Below are 24,743 nucleotides of genomic sequence, written 5' to 3' on the forward strand. Positions count from 1 at the left end.
TTGTATGCTGTATAACTTTTCTGAGCCGAGCCGAAAACATGATTTAATAAGCACTTCGTGGAAAGTCCGCCTCCTTTGTCTGCCTTTCCTCTCACATTCAAAAGTTCATCATTGACGGGAAGCAGCCAGCTCCATCTAATCAGTGCCCCACCCTTGGAGTCCAAAGAAGCAATTTCTAATTCCTTTTTGGATATTATATGTCAAAAAGAGCTCAACCTCTGAAACGTAAGGGAAGGTTTCCTTTCTGTTTGCTCCTGAACTGTACTGTTTTTCTTAGCATGGATAGCCCCTGCAGAGCCAGGGTATCTCAGTTTAGATGCGTCTCTTGGTCCTTGTTTGGCCCTTCGCTAAGCGAGACACTAGTGGGGAGATCTAGTTTGGGGAAACTAGTGTGGGAAATCTTGGAACATTACTGCATCTTGGAGTATTGGTTCCTATGTTGACCCTGCCATGTCTTAAGCTCAGCATATCCTATCTCAGGATCAGAGGCCGGTTATTCTGAATTCAAAGGGTCAGGTCTATTGCAAAGAAGATGGGCCGTAGCTCAGTGATAGGGCACATGATTTGTGTGTAGAAAGTCCTATGTTCAATCCTGGGCATCTCCAAAAAGGGCTGCAGAATATTCCCATCTGAGAGCCGCATCCTGTCACTGTGGACAATACTAAACTGGACAAATTGATGCTCTGATTTTGTATAAGGCACAACCCCACTTTCCCAAATGCCAAGAATAAGGCAGGAGAAGGGAATTGATGTCTAGCTCAGTTAATATTTGAGGCCTATAAGCTGAGAAGTTTAGAATATACTGTAATAACTATCCTGCACACTACTTATCACACTATAGCTGTCAGGTTCTAAAGCAGTGGCTTTCAAATATACATTCTTTGGGAGCTCTTTCCACACCCTTCTGTATCTGATGGGAATTCGGCATGTTACATAAGCCTTGAGTTGGCATTCTAGGTCAGTCAGATCACAAAGGATAACACCTGGGACAGTTGGGGCTTGTCACTCCCCATTGCAAAATGAGTCTGCACCTTAGAACCTTCCCAACCCTCCCTCTTACACCTCTGCATTTCAGAAGAAGAGTTATAATGGTGGACTAGTTGTCTTTCGGGGAAGCTTACTTGCCCTTAGTAATCTTATGTGGTTTACTAACTTTCTGACACATTCTTTATAAGATCAGTCAGTAGATAGGTAGGTCAATTTATTCATCATTCATCACCACCAAGGTTTCAAGACTTCTTCTTTTTGCAAAACCTCAGACATCCATCCCTTGAACCCACCTCTTTTCCAGCTCTGGAATGTATTTCATATACTGACTCAACCAGTATACTCACTGTGGAAGTCATGACTGGAGTCACTTCAGTGATTGGGAGATGCAGAAATAGAGTAAATACATCAATAAAATTAATCTGTATGGCAGTCTTTCTAGCAGCATGTGCAAAGTCTGATCTATAAATCTATTTAGTGTGAAAACTCTGGTTCGTGTATTTGTGTATCTTGTATGTAAGAAGGAAAATTGTATGCAGTAAGGAAAATAATTGCAGTCAGATTCACTGTTAAAGAATTTTCAATTGATTTTAAATGTTTTTTCTATAATCTACTTGTTTCATTTCAATTGCTTTTTTTCCTATGAAAAAGAACACTTGACAGCCTAACCCTTTCCATGTTTATGCAGAAATAGAACCCACCGGTTTCTATGGAACTTACTTTCAAATAAATATATGTCTAGCATTAAAGGTTTCTTTTATAATCCTCACCATGTTTACTAGAAAGTAAATCAGGCTGTAAAACTCAAATCCTTTTCATACATGCTGTTTTAATACTGCAACCCTATGCCCATTAACTTCAACGGGTCATACTTCTGAGCAGGGATGCATAGAATTGCACTGTTAGATGGTAAAAATATGGCTTTGAATGTCATTATGAAGTACAGCACGTGATGGGAGATTTCTTGTAGAGAAACTGATGTGAAAAAAGTATGGGAATGCCTTATTTAATTCCAGAAACTGTTGGCATTGGATGGGCTCTCATAACATTTTACCCTGCAGTCAAGTAGACTTCCTCATTGGCTCATACTGTGTGTGTTCCTCCAACATAGGACCAAAGGTTGAAATTTGGAATCTTTCCCTTAGGAGAGAAACAACCACTTCCTTTCCCCTGCATGGTCTGCCAAGATGATGAGCCAGAGGAGAACTTAGCCAACTGCCAGTATAAAATCTGCCCACTCTTGCCCAGAGTGGATCTATTTCCCAGGGAAATGTCCTGTTTTCTTTCTTGTCAGTTTGACGCTGTTAGAACTGCAGGTCCTCATTTCTTACCGACGTCACTGAAAACATAAAAGTGATGTTCTTTTAAAAGTCTTCTATTCTCTTACATAATCCCTACCTTAAAATGCCTGATATATTGCCTTTGCGTGCTAATAATAGATGCAGTAATTAAAGAACGCAACTGCAGTCCCTGTACCTTCCAGATAATTCCACTGTCCTTTTCTTCTTTTTGAAGCTGTCAAATTTTGGGTGGGTGGGAATGCCTGCTTTTCTTCACAGGCTCAGAGGGAAGTTTACTTGGTTGACAAGATCCAAGCATATTTGTTCCAAGCCAGAGTCCATACTGGGAAAGGTCACTACTTAAAACTCCTGCATACCCTACTGCAAGGGTAGCCAATGTGCTGCATTCTAGGCATTGCTGGACTCCAGCTCCAATCATGCTTAACCAGTAGGCATACTGGTTGGGGTGGTGAGAATTGGGAACCCCAACAACATCTGAAATATCCCATGTTGGCTATCAGTGCTCTAGTGATAGAACCAAGAATGGGGCCATTCATATGTGAAGGTGAAGGAGGCTGATGTGCAGTCCACTGCCAAACTGGTAAACAAACAGAGGCAGCATATTAAGCCAGAATCCCAAACAAATTTTTATTATTAGCTTGGAGTCAGACTCAGTATTAGTGCTACATGAGAGTAAAGCTGTCGTTAGGCATAGAGTTGTGTTTCCCCCTTTAAAGAGCAAGTTGAAATAGTTTCCACTTTGGCAACTATGACGAAAATTGAGAGTGGCAGAAAAAAGGCATTTGTAATGAATGTTAAAAATGATGAGATTACTAACAATCACACCCAACATGTTACTCTTTAGTATAAGAATGGAAACCCTTTTGTTGACAGCTGGAGTGTTGTTCTTTCTGTCTCACGTCCCTCTTTAAGAATACAGATGTATAATAATAATAATAATAATAATAATAATAATAATAATAATATGGTAATAATGATGATGATAATAATAATAATAATAATAATAATAATAATAATAATAATAATAATAATAATAATATTTTATTTATACCCCGCCCTCCCCAGCCAAGGCCGGGCTCAGAGCGGCTTACAAGCAGTAATAAAAACAAGATGAATGATTACAAACTTAAAAACAAAAATAAAACACAACAATTAAAATAATGGAACATTAAAATATTAAAATGTAGCCTCATCGCAGGAGGAGAAGGAAAAGGGGAAAAAAGAGAGAGGGGGGGAGGGAGGGAATCAAACTGGCTCCAAGCCAAAGGCCAGGCGGAACAACTCTGTCTTACAGGCCCTGCGGAAAGAAATCAGATCCTGCAGGGCCCTGGTCTCATGAGGCAGAGCGTTCCACCAGGCCGGAGCCAGAGTTGAAAAGGCCCTGGCTCTGGTCGAAGCCAATCTAACTTCCTTAGGGCCCGGGACCACTAGGGTGTTGTTATTTATGGACCTTGAGGCTCTCCGTGGGGCATACCAGGAGAGGCGGTCCCGGAGGTACGAGGGTCCTAGGCCGTGAAGGGCTTTAAAGGTCAAAAGCAGCACCTTAAATCTGACCCTGTACTCCACCGGGAGCCAGTGCAGCTTGAAAAGCACTGGGTGAATATGCTCCCATGGCAGAGACCCCGTGAGGAGCCTCGCTGCAGCATTCTGTACCCGCTGGAGTTTCTGGGACAGCTTCAAGGGCAGCCCCGCGTAGAGCGAATTACAGTAGTCAAGCCTGCATGGATCACTGTGGCCAAGTCAGGGCGGGAAAGGTAAGGGACCAACTGCTTGATGCGGCGAAGGTGGAAAAATGTCGCCTTGGCTGTTGCTGTAACCTGCGCCTCCATGGAAAGGGAGGCGTCAAGGATTACACCCAAACTCTTAACGGAAGGCAATGGCACTAATTGGGCCCCCGCAAGAGAAGGGAGTTGGTCCCTCATCCCCATGCCATCCCGACCTAGCCATAGGACCTCTGTCTTCGAAGGATTTAGTTTCAATCGGCTCCCACAAAACCATCCAGCCACAGCTTCCAAGCATCTGGTCAATGTGTTTGGGGCCGAGTCGGTGTGGCCATCCATCAGCAGATAGAGCTGAGTGTCATCAGCATATTGGTGACAGCCCAGCCCAAAGCTCCGGATAATCTGGGCAAGGGGGCGCATAAAGATGTTAAAAAGCATCGGGGAGAGAATTGCGCCCTGCGGCACTCCACACACCAAGGAGTGGCGCGACGACATTTCCCTCCCTAGTGCCACCCTCTGTCCCCGACCAGATATAAAAGAGCACAACCAGTTACGGGCTATGCCCTGTATCCCCACGTCTGCGAGGCGGTGGTCCAGAAGATCATGATCGACCATGTCAAAGGCTGCTGACAAATCTAAAAGGATCAGCAGTCCTGATCCGCCTCGATCCAGTTGTCTACGGAGATCGTCTGTTAAGGCAACCAGAGCCGTCTCCGTCCCAAAACCAGGACTGAAACCGGACTGAAATGGATCTAATGCCGATCTTTCCTCCAGAAACCTACCAAGCTGCTCAGCAACCGCTCTCTCAATTACCTTACCCAGGTATGGGAGATTTGAAACTGGGCGGTAATTGGATAGGTCTAAGGGATCTAATGAAGTTTTTTTTAAGAGTGGACACACCACTGCCTCCTTCAGTTCCCCTGGTAGGCAGACGTTCTGCAAAGTGGTGTTCTCCTTGTTCTTCCCACACCCATCTGATTTGTAATAGTATGTTTAAGGAGGAGGAGGACAATTGTGTATAACTTGTGACCTTGGGCAGAGGGGTTTTGAAACAACATTGCAATAGGAAGGGAAAGGGTGATAGTAGTCTTGTCACCAGCCACACCTTAGGCTTTACACATGTACATGGTTGCAGCGGGCAGAAGAACCAAGGCAGGAACAGGCAAGAAATTTGCTTTGATATATTTTGAGGATTTGATATGTGTGTGTGTGTGTGTGTGTGTGTGTGTGTGTGTCGAGAGAGACTGTGATCCTGACAAAAAGCATGCCTGCATGGTTTTATCAGTGATTTTGATAATAAATGTCTTAGGGACTGGGACCTCTTTTTTCTTCGTGTTTGGCTTTAGTTCTGTAGCTGTGTGTGTGTTTCATTACGGAAATACGTGGGTGGATGTTACTGACTTAGAGTAAACAGAGGAGTGGCCAACTTAATTTACTCACTGTGGCTTGAAACTGGAGGGGGTTTTTATATTAGAGAGCTGGCATTTGGTTTTTGTGCTAGTGGCTACCTTCTTAGAAAGAGCTACAAGCAAAGAGTTTTGGAACATGGGAAGCTGCCTCACACCATTGGTCCATCGAGCACAGTACTGATTCTCACCAGCTCTTCAGCAATCCACTGTATGAGCAGCAATAGAAGCTTGGGCAGAGTTCCTTCCTTTCTGTCCTCCCTTCTTCTCACTACCACCTGCCTTTGCCTTCCCTTGTGGACAGGAGTGTCCAGCTGAGCTACATAAGGTGAAAACTCTTAGGAGTTAATGGACGAGGACAAAACTGGATAGGGCATCCTTTCCCCTCTCTGCACTCCCAGGTGTTCTGGACTGCAGGTCCCATCATCCCTGGTCCTTGTCTGCACTGGCTAGGGTGGATGAGAGCTGTAGACCAAATTACCTGGAGGACATCTGGTTGGGGAAGATGGGGAGGGGAAAGGGGGAAAGGAGCCATAGCACAGCAAAGGAAACAGAAGCAGAACTGCCAAACCTCATTGGACTCCTGGCCAGCCAAAAATCCAGTAGTTAAATTTTGTCATGACAAACCCTTGTGTATGTGGGGTGTGTGAAGCCTTGGATCCTGTTCTCCTGATGAGCTCCTTGCCGAGGCTTTTCTCCTAGATCAGAGACCCTGAGCATGACAGAAATTTGCCTGGATGAATTGTCCTGCTCTGTTTGGGAAAGCAGAATATGAAGCTACACTGGCTATGCTTTCTCCTGTGTTTATAAAGACTGTGGCAGGCTCTGGACAACAGCACAAGATATAAGTGCCCACATCACTTATCTTGCCTGTCGCTAGAGTGTTACGGTGGGAAAGAATGGTATAAAACCCACTCCTTCCTATGCAGCCTTTGGCCCAATCCCCCATCCTCTACTGATACTCTGCTTAATCCCAAGTCCGCAAGCATATTCATCCCTTGTTAACCTTTGCCTGCCTTTTCTTACCCTCCCCTTCCTGTACTGTCTCAAAGTGTACAATAGGTTGCAATCTCCTTGGGGCAGGGATCCATCTTCTTGTTCTAACTCAGTAAAATATCATAAACATTAGTGCAATACCAAAAGCACTGCCTAGCTTGTGATTTCTAGCGACGTCCCCCCCCTCAACCAGCACTCATCCATCTCTTATCACAAATATCTGGTGCTAGTCTTCTAAATTATTTTTTGTTTTTAATTTGTCAGCATTTAATTTGTCAACGTTTAATTTGTCAGCATCTTAGTTCACTATTGCCCAGTCAGACATAATGCAAACCATGGTTTCCTGTTACGTGAATGAGCTGTGCAAAGCTTGGGGCCATTCCCTTCTTCTCCTTCTCCTTCTCCTTCTCCTTCTCCTTCTCCTCCTTCTTGCACCAGAGGAAGAGATAAAAAGTTTACATTCCCATTTTTTAAACAAACCATAGTGTTTTGTGGTGTGTCAACATGGGGAACTGTTGTTTGTTTAAACTACCATTTGAGAACACACCAGCATCTGAAACCATGGTCTGTTCCTGGCTTGTTTACTAACCATAATTTAAAGAAACCAGAGTTCCCCAAATTCATCTTTCGGAACACTGGTTAGGTGTGCTTGATTTCTATGAATTCCAGTGGAAATTGACCCAATTTGCACGTCTTAGCCTGAGTTGTGAACGGACAGTTAGCAGTTTCCCCAGATATAATGTGTTTTTGTATGTTGTTTCCACTTACATATACATTTTTGCACACTTTCTCCTAATATATGATTAGTTGAGCACATTGTTTGTTTGGAGAATTGCATCACAAAAATCAGAGAAGTGTGAGTTTTAAGCTGGGTAGGTTTGCATTAAAATGGAAATTTAACCAAGTTTCTTCCTTCATACTGATACCTACATTTTCATGGCTTTAGGCTTCCTGTTTCCTCATTCCAGGAAACTGTGTCTCTTGTTGGATGTAATCCCTTAATAATGCCCTATGTGCCCTTTTACTGCACAACTTGCCAAATCATTATATGGAACCCCGTCCATTTTTAACGGCCAGCTTGCTTTTCTTGCCTGTTGCAACAGTCTTCCCTCCCCTCCATGTTAAATACAGTAGATTGTAGCACACGAGGCTGAAAAGAGAGGACACATCTGATGTGCAAGTGCTGTAATGAAATGGAAATTAGCTCTGTGCATTAATAGATCGTGGGGGGAAATGACAGTGTTATATAATAGACAATAACACATTAGCAGCTAACTTGAAGTGTTGTGTGTCAGTTAGAGAGAGCCGTGCTGAACTTGCAATTGTGCTTAAACAGGCTTTCTCGGAGACCTGCGGCACAGCTCTTGCTGTTAAGTGGCAAAGTGACATGATAATTGCAAATGAAAGTGCTATTTTAAAATTGTTTCTCTCTGAAACCACAGCTGGCTAAATCCTGGAGGAAAGTTTGTGACTGCAGGACACAAAAGTGTGCGATCCAGCTAAGAAGCTGCCTACTCCTCATACACTAATTTGGTCAAGACACCTTACTCAGAGTTACCTGTTTTGCTACTGGTATTATTTAGGTAGCACCAGAAGACCCGTTCCACTTGGGATGATGTTTCCAAGAGGCCTTCTCTTATGTGGCATACCATTCTGATTTTTACCTGAATGATGCAGAAGTGAACCACAGTGTAGCAGTACCCCACTCTATGAAAGGAACATAGGAAGAGGTCCACAGCCAGTTCTGCCCGTGTGCGTTGACTACAGCTCCCACAAGCCCCAGCCATCATGGCCAGGGATGATGGGCGGCATAGATCAGCAACATCTGCAGGGGCACCAGTTAGGCATCCCTGGAGGATAAAAGGAGTCCTCAACGCCAGTGGAACCCCAGCCCTCACGTTCTGAGTCTGTGCATCTTTCCATGCCATTGGCATAACTTTTTGATTCAGGTGGACTTGTGGAAACAGCACCATGAGACTTTTTTTGGTGATCATATGCAAAAACTGGGATTGATAAAGTAGAGGATAAGGGGCAGAGAAAGGGTTTATTGGGTGGGTAATGTTGAGGTAGATATGACAGAAGATGTTATGCTGGTGTGAATTAAAGCTGAGCAAAACAGCAGCAGAATAGTCTCTTACCGTGTGCCCCATGCAGTATAATAGTTAAATGAAGGAACTCATTCCCACAGGAGGCAGTAATGGCTGCCAAGTTGGATGGCATCTTTATTTATTCATTCATTCATTCATTCATTCATTCATACATACATACATACATTTATACCCCACCCATCTGGCTGGGTTTCCCCAGCCACTCTGGGCGGCTTCCAACAAAATATTAAAATACAATAGTCTGTTAAACGCTAAAACCTTCCCTAAACAGGGCTGCCTTCAGATATCTTCTAAAAGTCTGGTAGTTGTTTTTCTCTTTGACATCTGGAGGGAGGGCGTTCCACAGGGTGAGTGCCACTACCGAGAAGGCCCTCTGCCTGGTTCCCTGTAACGTGGCTTCTCGCAGTGAGGGAACTGCAAGAAGGCCCTCGGAGCTGGACCTCAGTGTCCAGGCTGAACGATGGAGGTGGAGACGCTCCTTCAGGTATACAGGACCGAGGTTGTTTGGGGCTTTAAAGCTCAGCACCAACACTTTGAATTGTGCTCGTAAACGTACTGGGAGCCAATTCACAGAGGGCAATGCTATCAGCAGCTGCTAGCCACTGCCTCCACTATAAGGCCTCTGAATGCCAGTTGCTTGGAATTACAGGTGGGGAGACGGCTGTTGTGCCCATGCCCAGTTTGCAGGCACCACACTGGCATCTGGGTGACACTGTGAAAAGAGGATGCTGGACTAGATGAGCCATTGGCCTGAGCCAGCAGTCTCATCTTATCAAAACTGAACTGTTTTTTTCTTCCCCAGTACAGGTTGACTTTTGACAGCCAGACTTGCTGAGTTTTTTCTTTCTTTTTAAACCCATCATTTTACGCTTATAAGTGTTTTTATAGACCTATAATATACATTTCTTTGACTTTTGGGTAGGAAACACTCTTAAATAAATGGTTGCTTTTAAAAACACAATTAAATCGTTTTATAGAGGGAATTACGCAAGTCTGAATTCAGAGGAAAGATAGTTTCCTTTCTTATTTATTAAAGATGGTTTGTCAAAGCAGTGCCTCACATAAGCCACTCCTACTAAAATGAAAGGGTTGAAATAGTATTGTGTATACATGAAGACCTGGAAATAGATTTGAAATTCCTAGGCTTCCAAATGCCTAGAATTTTTTTTAGATGAGTGCTTTGCTTTCTTTTGCTTTCTTTTTTTACTTTTGAGAAAGAATTATGTAAGAATACAGGAATTCTTGGTAAGTCTTGTGCCTTTCACAGAGGTATTTCCCTTGTAAAGTCTTGTTTAGACATGGGAATTATTTGTGGAAACACTCCCAGGGCGTAAGTAAAAAACATAAGATGATAGAAGATTGTAATAGAATGTTAGCTCTCCATAGGTTCTTATAAATACTTCATAGAATGACAACTGTCTCTCATTAGAAACAGAACATCAGAGTGTGGACTTTGAACATAATGCTACTTTTTAGCATTAGGGACAAAGTTGGTGGCATATCTTTTTGGTGCAATTATCTCCTGAATGTGTACTATTCACATCTACACTTTTGCGGGGGTGGGGAGAAGTTGTTTGTTAACTATGCATTTGGACATCACATTTTGGCATGGCAGGTCCTGAGATCACGGAGCAGGTTTCCAACTATGTTTGGATACAATTGGATGCCATTTTGAATCAAGATGGTGGACTGAACTTTTCAAAATTGCTCTGATTTCAAAACTACGCTGACCTTGGGTTTTTTGGAATTCCCAAGCAATGACAGGTATGAGGCTGCTAGTAATGGGTAGCAAGAGTTAATGGGCCCAGTATTTCAATATCTAAACATCAAAGGCAACCAAAAGCAGATTAGGTTGCCTTTATATTATTTATACTTTGAAATGGTAGGCATGGGGAATCCATTGCTCTGCATTAGAATCTTTGTGCTCTGGGTTTTCAAATAAGAGATAAACAAGTTGGGTCTGTTGCAAATGTTGTCACGTATCCACCCTCCCAAAAGGACTGCTCCCCTTCATGTTTCTAGTCAGCCATTTGCTCTAAGTAGGGCAGTCCACTACCCCCTACCCAAATGTGTTCTGTTTTTCTTTTCCAACCTGACATATTATATTCCATGGCAGCTAAGCATCCTCTCTCCTCATTGGTTGGCATTTCCCCCCCTTGAGCAATTTTTAAAAATCTGCTTTTGCAAACCTCAGAGTTCTTCAAAGCATATTGATGCTTTCCTCTTGTTTCTTAGCGGACCCATTTTGGCTTCAACCTCAGTAGCAGCACTCATTATCTGAGTTTGTTATTAGAAGGAGTGGGGGGGGGGGTCCTGTCCTGAAAGTCCCATCAAACTTGACAATGTAGAAAAGTGGAGATCCAACTAGTGGCCGTCCTTTACGAGAGCAACAAAATATTATCCCAGTTTGAATGGATTGAGTTTGATTGATGGCTTTTAGTTGTGAGACTAGAGATGCCACTAAAATTTTACCAAGACCAAACCCCCCACAAAAGACCATTATTCTTTCACATGATGTAAGTAATTGCACACATTCTGTATTTTTATCATATTGCCTTTGACTGAAAGAACAACAAATCTTTCCTAAGCTATACAAACGATAGACTGGCTTTCACAAATGTCAAGCACGAAAAGCCTTCATTTTGTTAAGCGGAGTCTGTGAGGCTTTGAAAACAGGTAGATCAGTTCTCACACTGTAAAGGCAATATGTCTGCAGGGGAAAGACAAGGCTGTGGGAAGAAATATTACAGTAATTAGTTCTTTTGTACTATACCAGAAAATCTTGCCTTCCGTGCCAACAGAGTTCTGGCTTTCTCTCATGTTGTGGCAGCACTGTAGTTGTTGCCTTCGAGATGTTTTTGCAACAGAATTATTATGAATTGCCTCTAAATCTGCACTGAGAGAGATTCTGAACAACTGAATTTTAATAGAGATAGAGTGCTTTAAAGCAGAACGTTTACACTCACCTCCTGTGTGCCCTCCAAGAAAAATGTGAATAAGTCAGGAAAAGAAACCATATTTGCTGTTCTTGTTTTTAAAAAATATGTCTGCATTAAGGCTAGTCCTGTTTCTTTGGCTGCATTCACTGCTTCTGATCTTCCCCACCTGACACACCTACAGTTCTGGCCTTTTCTCTCTTGTTGTAACCAACCTTACTTCTCCCCTGCTTGTTTAGAATATATTAAGCTGAAGCTATGGATCTGAAGCTACTGATGGTTCCTGTGGTTCCAATCCAATCCTAGTAGCTGTCTTTGCTGAGCGACAAGGGTTTGTGCCACGGTGAGGGAACAAAAGTAGTACGAGAGATCCCAACAAATTTGGCAACCAGCCCATTCGAAGTTTTCTCGATAACTGGGAGACTTATGGTCAAGACATAGCCCTTGCAGCAGAGGTGGGCAGAGGGATCTGTCGGGCAAGGGCGTAGCCCAGTGGCAGAGGGCTCCAGGTTCAATCCCTGGCATCTCCAGGTAGGGCTGGGAAAGATTTGCTGCCTGAAACTCTAGAAAGCTGCTGCCAATCAGTATAGGGCAGGCTGAAGGTCAGATTCGATATAAAGCAGCTTCCTGTGTTCCTATCTCTGAGTGATCTGCAGCAGGACTGCGGGGATTTCTGATTCCTAGTTGTTTATCAATAGCAATGACAAAGGGATGCCTCACTGCCTAAAATTATACAGCTGAAATGAAGAAAACTTGGGATAACCAAGAGCGGATTTTTGTGTGTGGAATGACTGTAAGCTCCATTCCTACCTGCTTTGCAGCTCCCCTCCACACACATTTTTCACACACAAAATTTAATCCTAGGCATGTCTTTTTTGCACTTGACTTTGGTAAATCTCTGGGTTCTTTCCTTTAAAAAAAAAAGTAGATCCTGCAGACTTAAACTGCGCCCACCCTTGCAATATACCAACTTGTCTAAGATTGCTTGTATTTCTTGGTGTGCCCTCATGTCCCCAGAATCCAACAGTGAGCCCCACCCTTGCATTAGACAGCCAGTTGGTTTAGATGAAATCACATTAGCAGCTTTCAAACGACAAAGGAGCTATTTGCTAGTTTGTTTATTTCATTAAGCTTCTAAGCCTTCCTTCATCTAGTGGTTCCCATAGATGTTAACAACAAATATATTCCTATATGTATATTGATTGGGGATATAGGGTAGGATTTTAGTTTTGTTTAATGAATTGAGGAGATGTTGTTTTGACTTCCTTGAGAGAAAGATAGTAGAATCCCACCCGTGAATTTGGTGAAGGTCTCCATTGTGAGGTCACTTGAAGAAGTAATCCACCTTTGTGTTACATGAAGAAGTAGGACATCTCATTGAGCACTGCTCCCAATTCAACATCACCAGAGCTAGTGGCAGGTGGGTTGGAAGGAAGCAGGGTGCAGTCAGATGCTACAAGCAGTTAGTTATGTCATGGTCACCTCTCATAGAAAGGTCATGGGTTTTAAAGAACTACCTGTTTTGGCAGCTGCTTTCCCCCCTAGGTCCTCTGGCTTTTCTAGATCCCAGCAAAATAAACAAAAGTCACTGTAAGCATGTGGGGAAAATTATCCTTGGTTATTATTTTCTCAAGGAAAATAGAGGTCTGGCAGTGGCTTATTATGCATTGATCAAGGAAGAGAAACTTGGAACTGATAGAAAGACAAGTTGATACCTGATTCCTCATAAGGTATCACCCTGATTGGCAATGGTGTTTGCCATGAGTTCAGTAGGGCTTACAGCCAAATAAGTGGGGTTTGGATTGCAACTTTAGCTGCCAACAGATGCAGCCTTGTAGGAACGTGCCTTCGGTGTAGCAAAAGAGTTGCATATAACAGCATACTTTATGCTCCAGCTCAATAACCTAAATACCTTTGGATCATGCAGGCAAGCTCCTTAGGGTTTCTCCCTCTTGTATGGCCTACAGAATAGCCTCCGATATTCTGTGTGGCTAGAGAGAGTCACTTGCCATGTGCTTAAATCCTCCCACATGAATTTCAAGAGTGTCCTTCAGGCAAGAGTCTCTATGACTGTTGAAATCATTGGCTCTCATGAAAACAGTTCGTGTCCCAACAGGTGTTTAAGGTTTCATCAGACTGATGTTGTCAAGTGAATGTGGTGATGTCTGCCTGAACTCATTTTTCTGTTCCTAACTGACTGTGTCTTGAAAACAAAAAGTTGTATTTATTAATCTTGAGTTTGCAGCCTGACTGTTTCTGAACTGAGAGCAGTAAAAGTGGGTGTCATAGAGCACCCATATAAGTCAGCAGGAGAGTGCATCCATAATATGCATCTTTGATCCCAAGGACAGCCTTCCCCAAGCTGGTGCCCCTGAGAGGTGTTGGACTGTTATGGCATTGCTGGGGCTGTTGGGAATTATAGTTCAAAACATCTAGAGGACACCAGATTGCAGAAGTCTACCCTGGAATCTCCAGTGAAAAAGATCTCCAGCAACAGAACTGGAAAAGGCCTCTTATGTCTTTCAGGATTATCAGAGTTAGAGATATGAGGGCCCAGAAAAAAAGAAGAAAAATAGGGAGAAGGGTATTATGGGGGTTGTGTTTTCTCCCATTTTTTTCAGGGTTCCCCCCCCCCCCCGGGCTTTCACATCCCTAATCAGAACAGGCAACAATCCTGATAGGCAATGACTACTACACAAAGAAACTTCCTTCGTGTGTCCAACAAGCAAATGTAAAATCTCATTACACTATCAGGTTAAGGTCCAATACAGCAGATGAAAGCAATACAGATATTACCCACCTATCTTTACCTGGCTTAGCTTTGGCTCTCCAAAAACAAAACAAAACAAAAAATCCTCCTGAGATAGAAAGCACTTTCAAATGCTGCTTGAGTCACTGAGGGAGAGAGTTGCACAGCTGGTGTCACTGTCAGGCCACCCACCCAAGAATAGGGCTCTGTGTTTTTAGAACTCGAACTAGTGGTGTATGGATGGTGTTACTCAGGGCTCACTTAGCCAGACTTAGAGATCTTAGTAAGACATATGGAAGGAGGAAATCTTTAGTCATTTTGACAACTCCATTTAGGCATTCACTGGTCAAAACCAGGATCTTGAAATGAAATACTGAAAGACAATATGTAGTCTATTCCAGGACACCCCATCTCTTAGCACATCTTAGCACAGGCAGTCATAAAGCATTCCTGACACAGGCTAGAGAGGAGTTTCAATATTTATGTCTGATTACATAATAGTCTTTCAATGGAAGTCTGATGTGATGGAAAAATAAACAAACTCTGTGCAAAACAAGTGGAGGAACAAGATGGGTTGCTTTATATATCGGTTGCTACAAACAGATCCTGAAACCTTTTGGCTAATTGCACTACTGAGAGGCAGAGCAACAGTTTCTAAGTTTTCAAAGATGATTCTAGCACTCTTCTGTTTGGTCAGTTCACTGATGCAATCTGTGCCACCTCTGCCAATACTTCTGTTTTGGATTTGTTTGATTTTGTTTGGTTTGGTGCAGGTGGCTTTTGAAATAGTACCTTCCTGCTTTTCAACATGTCGATGGCAATGAGGAGAGATGTAAACATGCTCAAAAGAAAACCCAAGCCCTCTGGCTGTTAATAAAAGCTTGGGTCCCATCTAAGGGTGCCAAAGGAGATTGGGGATCATGTACTGTAGTTCACTTCTCCTCTAAAGAGTGCAGTCGTATTCTACCTTAGCAATACGCATCATGGAGGCAAAAACACTGCAAGTGGTGCTTTATTGCTTTCATTAGCTACCAAGTTGGCATTAGGAGGCCAGCTTTTAACACATGTGCATTCAAAGGCTTGCAAAAACAATGTTTACAGAGCCTAATGGGTTCCACCCATGAGTGACACCTCTATTTAATTTAATTAGTGCATTTATTTAACATGGGTATCAGTGTTTCTGGATTTGCCTGACTGCATTTTTCTAAGAGGCCAAGATCAAGTACGCTGCGTGCGTTGCAAGGTCATGGCTAAATGGTGCATTTTCAATTTGCAGTCCTTTCATTGCACTTCCTCCAGTTAGAAAAAGACGCTTTTCCATGGCCTTAGCCAGCATTTTTCCTTTCAATTACCCACATTTTAAGAACCATTCTTTGCCCACTCTTTTTTTTTTTTTTTGCTTACTTCCACTGCTTTTACACTTTCCCATTTGCATTTTCAATTCCAGCTGTGTGCAGACAGCACAGTTCTATTTTTACTGTTGATTTCAGCTGATACTAATTAGAAATCCCATATAGTGATTACAGTCTTGCGAGCAGCGTGCAGTCAGACACATGCAGTGGAAGTGAACATTTCTGCTGTCTATTTTGGAGAGGGAAATAATTTTAAACTGTCTTAACTGTAACCCCAAATTCCAGTTTGGGGCTGGATTCAAAGAAGCATTTAGTCGTCGTCCCCCCCCAAGGGAAGAAATGAGTCTCTGGGCATTTTTAAGGATTGATGCTTAAAGTGTGACGTTTAGCTGGGGATGCGTTGCTTAAGAACATAAAAGCAGAATAAAATTACAATGGAGCCATTTAAAATATATATTATAATAGAGGTCTTTATATTGTAATTGCAGCTGATGGAAATGTGAACACATAACTAAGCATCATTTGTATTTTTTTAAAAAAAACCAGCAACAACCACGTCTGACTCTTAGTTTACAGCAGAGGTGAGAAATTTGTTGCTGGACTTCAACTCCAGGTGTTGATGGACTACAACTTCCATCATTTCTGACCATTGACCATGATGCCTGGGGCTGGAGTCCAGCAACACCTGGAGGGCCACAGGTGATCCCACCTGGACTTTGGGCCACCTTTGTTCTTACAGATGCTAAAGACAGAACTTCTGTATGACAAGCCAGGGTTGTCATATACCTGTGCATTGTCTGCCTGCCTAGTCTTTCCCAAACCCCCATTCTGTTTGAATTCAGTGAATTGGACAACTTACACATATAGTAGGCCAAATACTGGCACGGAGACCTTATTTTGAAAACCCCAAGAGTTAATTACCAATATTAATGTGGCATATGTTTCTAGAACGTTTATCCAACAACAAAAATTGCTTCTATAGACAGACTCCAGACTCCTTAAATTGAAAAAAGGCAAACCTTTAAAGAGGTATTCCCTTCCCCCCCCACACACAAAAAAAAGCTTTGAAAAAAAGGCTCATTAGATCATTGTTTTCAAATATATAATTAAACTCCTCTTACTGTAAGGACTCTCTGCCATGCTTTAATTATTTATTTTAAAATCGGATTATCCCAAGAATTAGCTATTGTTTTGGCCGAAATCTACCTCTGGTTTTATGTAATTAAATTTGGATGAGACTGAACAGCAGGTCCAGGCCTCCATGCTATAATTGACCTCTGAGTTACATGCTTACATTGCCTCCTAGCATTAAACCAAGTGTTATCTGCAAAACGCCATTCAGCTATATCCCAAATAAGGGCAGAAGGATTAAGATGATGTTGGTTTTAATACAATGCTGTTTTATCTCCTTTAGGTAGATGGTAAAAATTTGGTGGGCTAGGCTTGATGTGGCAGTAACAAGGTGCCTGCATTCAGATATAACACTAAACTAGGTAGGTGTGACCAAACTTCAGGATTTGCTCAAGGTTTTTGTTTCATTTTTAACTACAAGGTGCACCAACTAGAGCCAGATGCACAAGACTTCCTCCAAAATCAATGGAGTCTTGTGGAGGCCAGAAAAAATTGATGGGGGGCTGCATCAGGACTCCTGGCCAGGAACAAACCATTCCTGCCTAAGAAATACTTTAACTTCACAGCACCCCTGTGAGGGGCCAAGTTCACCCACTGGAGAGCCAGTGTGGTATAGTGGTTAAGAGCGGTAGTCATGTAATCTGGGGAACCGGGTTCGAGTCTCCGCTCCTCCACATGCAGCTGCTGGGTGACCTTGGGCCAGTCACACTTCTTTGATGTCTCTCAGCCCCACTCACCTCGCAGAGTGTTTGTTGTGGGGGAGGAAGGGAAAGGAGATTGTTAGCCGCTTTGAGACTCCTGAAGGAGAGTGAAAGGCGGGATATCAAATCCAAACTCTTCTTCTTCTTCTTCTGTGCCAAGTTCACCCAGTGAGCTTCATTGCTCAATTGAGCACAGGACTTTCCACTACACCACATTGTTTTTCCTGCCGTGTGTTCTCTGGAATGTGACCCCGTTTATAAGATTTCAGGTCCAGGATTGTTGCTAAGAGCAATTGAAGCTTGGTTTCTACAATGACTTTCACTCTTATGAGACTGGTGAGCTTCCTGTCTCTTCTCAACCATTCTAAAGCTTAGTAGACAGCACTTAATTTGAAGTTAGGCGTGGTCCTAGAACTTGTGAGGCCCAGTGTGTGGATTTATGAGTTATGAAGACTTGAAGCCGAAAACCCACCAGTCAATGACAGTGGCTGCATTCACATGGCAGATTATTCTTTCCTTATTTTTGTCCTAACTGTTAAGGTCCACGTTATATTTGAGCTTTCATACCACGCAAAAGCCACTACTGGAACTATGGTGGAATATAGGGCACATTTAGTGCTCATTTCTGTGCTATTTGCTGCCGGGGGGGGGGGGGGGGGACACGCTTGCAAATAATACAGAAATGAGTGCTAAACATGTGCTATATTCCACTATAGTTCCAGAAGTGGCTTTTACATGGTATGAAAGCTCAGATATTATGTGGAAATTAACAGTTAAGGAAACATAATGAAAATGGAATATACTGCCATGTGAATGCAGTCACTATTGAACATTACGTGCAGCTGTATATATATCAGAACAATATGAAGATTGAGGGTTTTTCAAACATTGGGCAAGGCCAGTCTTTCAGGGCTCCTCTGTACTTTTGCCCCATGATTTCTAGGCACAGGTCTGATAGGTTTTTCTGCTGCTGTCCCCTAGAAAACCCGCTGTTTACTGCTGAATTGGAACAAATGCCAATTGTCTTTTCTGCAGATTTATGTTCAGCAGTAAACAGAGGGTTCTCCTGGGGTAAGTAGTGGGACAAAAAAAACCACTCTTAGACCCATGCTTACAAATCAGGGGACAAATGGAAGAAATCACAAGAGAAATTGAAGTGTGGATCTGTTTTGTGTGTGGGTCTGTTTGCACTGTCCCTTGCCTGAGACACATTTTTCTTCTCGGTTAAATGCCCTAGGAACGACTGCCTTTAGAACAACAGATACTGTTTATTCCTGCTTCTCCTTGTTAAGGAGGTTGTTTTCTGTCTGTCAGGGGACTCTCTTCAAGAGGCCACTTATAATCACTCTGCATATTAGTTGCCAGAAAATTGTTTGGCGGGTCAACAAGCCAGGAGTTTATGTAGCTTGCTAGCAACCCCAGAACTAATTAATATTGTTAATCAGCACTGGAAAGGCACTAAATTATTCCATCCCAAGAGAAGGCCAAGAGATTGCTGATAAATATTGGGTGTCATTAGCTGCTCTGGACACTTTAAACTAATAGTAATTGCCAAGTACAATGATCACACCCGTTCATGACATGGCCAAGGTCAAAATGCGATTAACTTTTTTAAAAAAGTCGCCCAGAGTTATAATGGAACATTATAATTGTTTATGAAATCTTGTGTACTTGCAGGTCTATTTCCTCAGTACCTCTGTATCATTTATGTCACCTTGTAGCCAACAATGTCCTTGACTGCTATCAATGCATAAGTGACACAAGCATCTTATGGCCTGTAGCTATTGATTTTAATGGAAGCACTAACCCAATACAGTGGTACCTTGGGTTACAAACACCTTGGGTTACAAACACCTTGGGTTACAGACTCCACTAACCCAGAAGTAGTACCTCAGGTTAAGAACTTTACCTCAGGATAAGAACAGAAATCATGCAGCAGTGGTGCGGCGGCAGCGGGAGGCCCCATTAGCTAAAGTGGTACTTCAGGTTAAGAACAGTTTCAGGTTAAGAACGCACCTCCAGAACGAATTAAGTTCGTAACCAGGGGTACCACTGTACTGCTAGATTGTGATGGTCTTTCCTTAAAAAATATTGTTGTTTACAGGGGAGTCAGGTGCAGGCCAGGCTTTGCATGGGAGTGCTTTGTGACAGGGCATTATCAGAAACTGCCATTGCAAAGTGGTGGATGTGCACATTGTGGGGCGGTGCACAATGAGATTTTGGAATCTCAGGTTTCCAAAACTCAGGGGAAGTACTAATTGTGGGAAGGCGACAACAATGCACAATGTATCAAGCACTGCCCACATGTGGACAGAATGCAGTGAGGCAGAGTTCCATTGAAAATGGTCAGGTGTGGACAAAGGTGCTCAGAAGCACACCTGAGGAGGAAAACAAGTCTGTGTGCCCCATGTGCACATTAACATTCATGAGTTAATGTCCACAGCCTTGCAGCACGTGGGGGACGCCACATTGGTTCCCCCTGATCTAATCAAAGAAGAAACTGAAGCACAATATCATTCCGTATCAAGAGAAAGGCTAATAAATTACCTTTATCAAGACAAGAGTTCCCCTGTGCAACGGCAAATTGACTGTTCTTTGTCATACTAATTGCCTTCTGCGCAGCAATCAGTTTAAATGCTAAAAGGTCAGAGGAAATGAAAGAAATAAATGTAAAGGCAAGTTAATTTCTATGAATATCCGCCCAATATTTTCTCTCAAGGTAGACGTGATCTAATCTTCTAATGTGAAACTGCAGAAATTTCAAAGCAAAGCACTGGTAAAAGAAATGTATTAGCTCAAAAGGAAACAATATTTCTTGAGAAATGCTGGAAAGAGACAAACCCAGGTCCCGCCATTTGAGGAGGATCAATTCTTTTGATAGTGTTGGTAGTAAATGCTCTATAACAGGGATGGGGAACCTGTGGCCCTTCAGATGTTTTTGGACTCTAGGTTCTGTCATCCCTAAGTATTGGCCATACCAGCTAGGGATGAGGGGGGCTGGAGTCCAAAAGCATTTGGAGGACCACAAGTTCCCCACTCCTGATACATATTTCTTTCCTGTATTGTTGATCCTTACAGTTCTCTTCTAGAGTACTGCCGCACATGAGTAGTTTTCAATAAAAGCCACTTCATTGTGTTCATTTGACCATTATTCTTTTACCTTATAGAATTGAGCTCTGTACTCTGCTCATTGACTATGTCTTCAGTAATGTCATCAAGGAACCTAATGCAATTCCCAGAACAGTTTTGCAATATAGATAGATTAGATAGATAGAAAGATAGATAGATAGATGATAGATAGATAGATGATAGATAGATAGATAGATAGATATAGATAGATAGATAGATATAGATGATAGATAGATAGATGATAGATAAATAGATGATAGATAGATGATAGATAGCATGAACAGTTGTGGCAGCACTTTTTAATTCTAGTTTTGATTGCATTCATCTCATATTTGTTTTGCATTTTATTTTATTTTTATTCTATTTGGTTCCATGTAAACCACCCTAGTAAATTCTTTTGTCATTATTTTTTTTTTAAAATTAAAAAGTAGCAGCTTGCCAGACTAGCAGTGATTCTGGCTGTGAACTCAATAAGAAGCTGTAACATCAGATAAATGGGCAAAGGTCCATTCATAGATTGAGGTGCTCCCAGGTCCCCTTTCCCCTCTGAAAATTTGCTTCAGTGTGGAAGCTGCAGATCACAGAAGGCTCTCGGCTTCACAAGGTCTCCCTTTGGAATGGTGGTGATGGGATGGAATTGGGGGGCTCATCCCCGCATGCCCCTCCCTCCCATCTCTCACTTATACTGTTAACACCTGAAGATGGCATAGATAGCCCTGTGAGGCATGCCAAAGTAGGGTTACATCATGGTAGGGCACTCTTTTCCTTTTAAAATGCAGTGTCTATTTAGCTCAGCAGCATCAGTTTGCAAATCCAGTGATCGCTCCAGCAGATCTGCCACGTCTAGAGCATTTTGAATTTAATGCCAGCTTTTTGGAATAGTTCCGCAAGTCTGGTTTGATTTATCTGCCATTTCTTGTCTTGGATGCTATAAGGGTCTGTATTTGCAAGCAGATAAAACAAAGAAGTTGTGTGTTGCTTGATTGTTCTGTCTTTTGTGATTCTGTTAGTATAACATTGTGAAAGCTTATTTTGCCAGACCACCACCGTGAAAGATTTATTAAAGGTTTTTCCCCCTCTAGATGCTGAAACTTTTCTAAACACCCTCTATTTCATTGTTCTTTGGTTGTGATTTAAAGGTGCGTTTCTCGTATTTTGTGTCTGGAAGATGGAATCTATATTTTAGGAAACAAGTGTAGCTTAGCAATGCATCTTCCCTTGTCAAAAACATTGCACTTGTTTAAAGAACTTTGCTGTCTTCCCCATCATTTTCTTACATCTGAGCACATCCAGTTCTCTCTGTTTTGTTGTAAGCTGCCCGGGAAATGCGAACATAGGAAGCTACCTTGTACTGACCATTGGTCCATCTAACTCATTATGGCCTACACAGACTGGTAGTGGTTCTCCAGTTGGGAGATACTGTATCAGGGATTGGGACCTTCTACACACAAAGCAGATGCTTTGCCATGGAGCGACAACCCTTCCCCAGATAAATCAACACATTTTATTCTGTCAGCTATCGGCCTTACTGCTCTTATTCAGTACCATTAACTGCCTGGAGAAAATACATTTTGATATTTCTTTGTCTCATTGCATTAGCACATCTGGACCAAAACAAACACACAAGCCTGTTTCTGTTGAGTGTTATTTGTTCATTTATACCATTTGTACCCTGTTGGGTTTTTTTATGACAAGCCCTAGACAGTTAACAACAAATGTTTAAAAGGCAGTAGCTTTAACCCTTTTAAACACAATATAACACCAGCAGTAAATACAATAAAGCACTTAAAGCAGGGGGAAAGATAAATACTTCAACCATCAGAAATAATGTAACCCACTTACATACAGTACATACAGCAGTTCTTTGTGTTGCCAACTCAGAGCAAGTCGTTCTAGCGGATTATAAACCCTATGTTTATAATTTAAGATGTGTCCTGCCTTTCCGCATGTGGAAACTTTGTTGTTGGTTTTTTTCAAGTTCGCGAGGATCGCAGTTTCTAAGAATGATAAACTACCAGCAACTTCTGAACATTTAAAAACATCATTTTTAAAAAAGCAGAAGCTTTCCCGGTGGTTTACATGGGGAAGATCAGATGGGCCTCTTTGGGGAAGGAATTGCATAATGATAGGGTCACCTCAGAAAAAAAAACCTCCTGGTTTAAGTTTGCCATACAAATGGATGGATTCTGATGCAAGCCTTCTTAAGTGATCTTAATAAGCTTGAGATTGGGCGCATACATTTTTCACGGTTGTGGTCTTCCTTGCAGTAGGGGAGGAGACTGTTGTCGGGTTAGAGTTGGGGAAAGAACACCCACGGAGTCTCTGTCTGTACCAGCCTTCCTCAGACTTAGGCCCCCAGATGTTGTTGGACTACAACTCCCATCATCCACAGCTAGCAGGTCAGTGGTCAGGGAAGATGGGAGTTGTAGTCCAACAACAGCTAGGGACCCAAGATTTGGGAAAGGCAGGTCTGTACTGATGGTCTTAAAGAGCAGACAGTCACTTTGTACCTCAGTGTGTGATCTCCACAAACGTGGAACATATGAGAGAGGTGGCTGTTAGACATCTGAAGTTGTCCATCTGAATGAAGACAGATTACTTAGAAGACAGAGCTGTGTATCAGTAGTCTCTCCCCTCAAATGGATAATTTTCTGCAAACAGTGCCCCTCATTTGTCACATACTAACCTTGTCGCAGCAGCATGTGCCTTTGAGATCAGAGTGGTTGATTCTTCTTGTTCACTCTAATACAACCCAGCAGGCAACTCAGCTCTGTAACTTGCTCCATCCTCATGTGTGTGAATTTACTCTTGGAGCACACATGATCCATGCTGAAACATCACCCCTTCCCTCTTCTTTGGGAAAACCAACCTCATGTTCAGCATCGTCCCTTTTTGTTACTTTTTAATCTATAAGAGTAGAACATGCCATCAATGCAGCTGGAAATGGTGCCGAATAGACTGGGAAACAAGAGCACAGGCAGACCTTGTCCTCCAACCTCTCTGCAGCCTGGAATAATTAGTCATTATTGCCTATTGCTTTTAAAGGGTTTCTCTGAGGTGTAGCTTTTCTTTTCCCAGTGCTGGTTCCAGGGTTTGGAAGTGGCATGTGGGAGGCAGCCAACACCTGAACGGCAAGGAGCACCATGCAAGACCTGTGTGTTGTCCCAAATAGTTATTTGCTGTGACTTTGACTGCATGCCCTATAGAAGCAGTGAGATGAGCAGTTCACCCATCGCTAGGAAGCCCCATGGCGTTTCCACTGGAAGTTGCATCCATTCCACCACTCTGCAGATTTTTCAAGCAGTTCCTCGAAGGACCGGCAGCTTGCTATTTTCAAAGAATAGTGCCCTGATTGAGATTAATGCTGCAGAGCTGATGCCATGCTTGTTTGCTTATCTCATGCATATGTGAAGTGCACTTATCCTGGCCGACTATGAGATGCTAAACACTGTGGTAATAGCTCTGTTTCAATAGGTATTGCTTTTGGCAGTACAGAAGAGGAAAGAATAGCTCTGCCAGGCCTCTCTCTGCTAATTCAGGCGCATGCTAGTTGGACCAATAAGTTGTTTGTGAACAACGGCTGCCAAAAAGGGGCTTTTAAGAATTTGAGCCTGGTTGCAAACATTGTGGCTAAAGCGATGCCACATTCCCCAGCTGACACTTGGCATGATATGAGTGGGAGAGTCAAGTGTTACAAGTCGGCCTGCAGAGGTTATAATTCTTGGCCTGCTTTGGGTTGGTTTTGCTTTGTTTGCATCAAATTTCTTTCAGTTGCTTTATGTAATGTTTGTTTGTAATAACCCCCCCCCCCAAAATAAAATGCACCTTTTTTAAAAAAGGAAAGGGCTGCCTTCTGATGAAAAACACATTTTTCCTTTCATAAGGTGTGCTATGTCCTTACCATATTACGCTTGGGCTTATGTTGTGGTTTCTCTAGTTAGCTACACTAACCGAGGTCTTACATGTGACCGAAACATCCCTGGTACTACTTTTTTGTAAGCATAAACATGTTGGCTATGTCATTATCTGCTGTGTTCTATGGATAATAACTATGGTTAGGCAATGAGTTACTTGTGTGGGTGGAATTTCTCTGGGGCAACTAACTCTCTCTTGATTGTGGCATTGGTTTGAAGACTGAATATGGCAGGTGATGGGGATCCTGGAATGATGGCAAATCCCATCTGTTTTAGAGGTGTGTCAGAATTGCTAGCTTTAAAGCTTCCTAT

The 24,743-nt window shown here is 42.6% G+C and overlaps 1 protein-coding gene across 2 annotated transcripts in view; it reads left to right on the forward strand.

Annotated features, from left to right (window-relative positions):
• The window catches only part of OSBPL5 (oxysterol binding protein like 5), a 129,115-nt gene that overhangs the window by 50,335 nt on the left and 54,037 nt on the right, over window positions 1-24,743 (forward strand). The gene's annotated exons all lie outside the window — the stretch shown is intronic.

Source organism: Podarcis gaigeae (genome assembly GCF_964106915.1).
Source record: "Podarcis gaigeae genome assembly, chromosome: 1".
In the NCBI taxonomy this organism is placed as follows: domain Eukaryota; kingdom Metazoa; phylum Chordata; class Lepidosauria; order Squamata; family Lacertidae; genus Podarcis; species Podarcis gaigeae.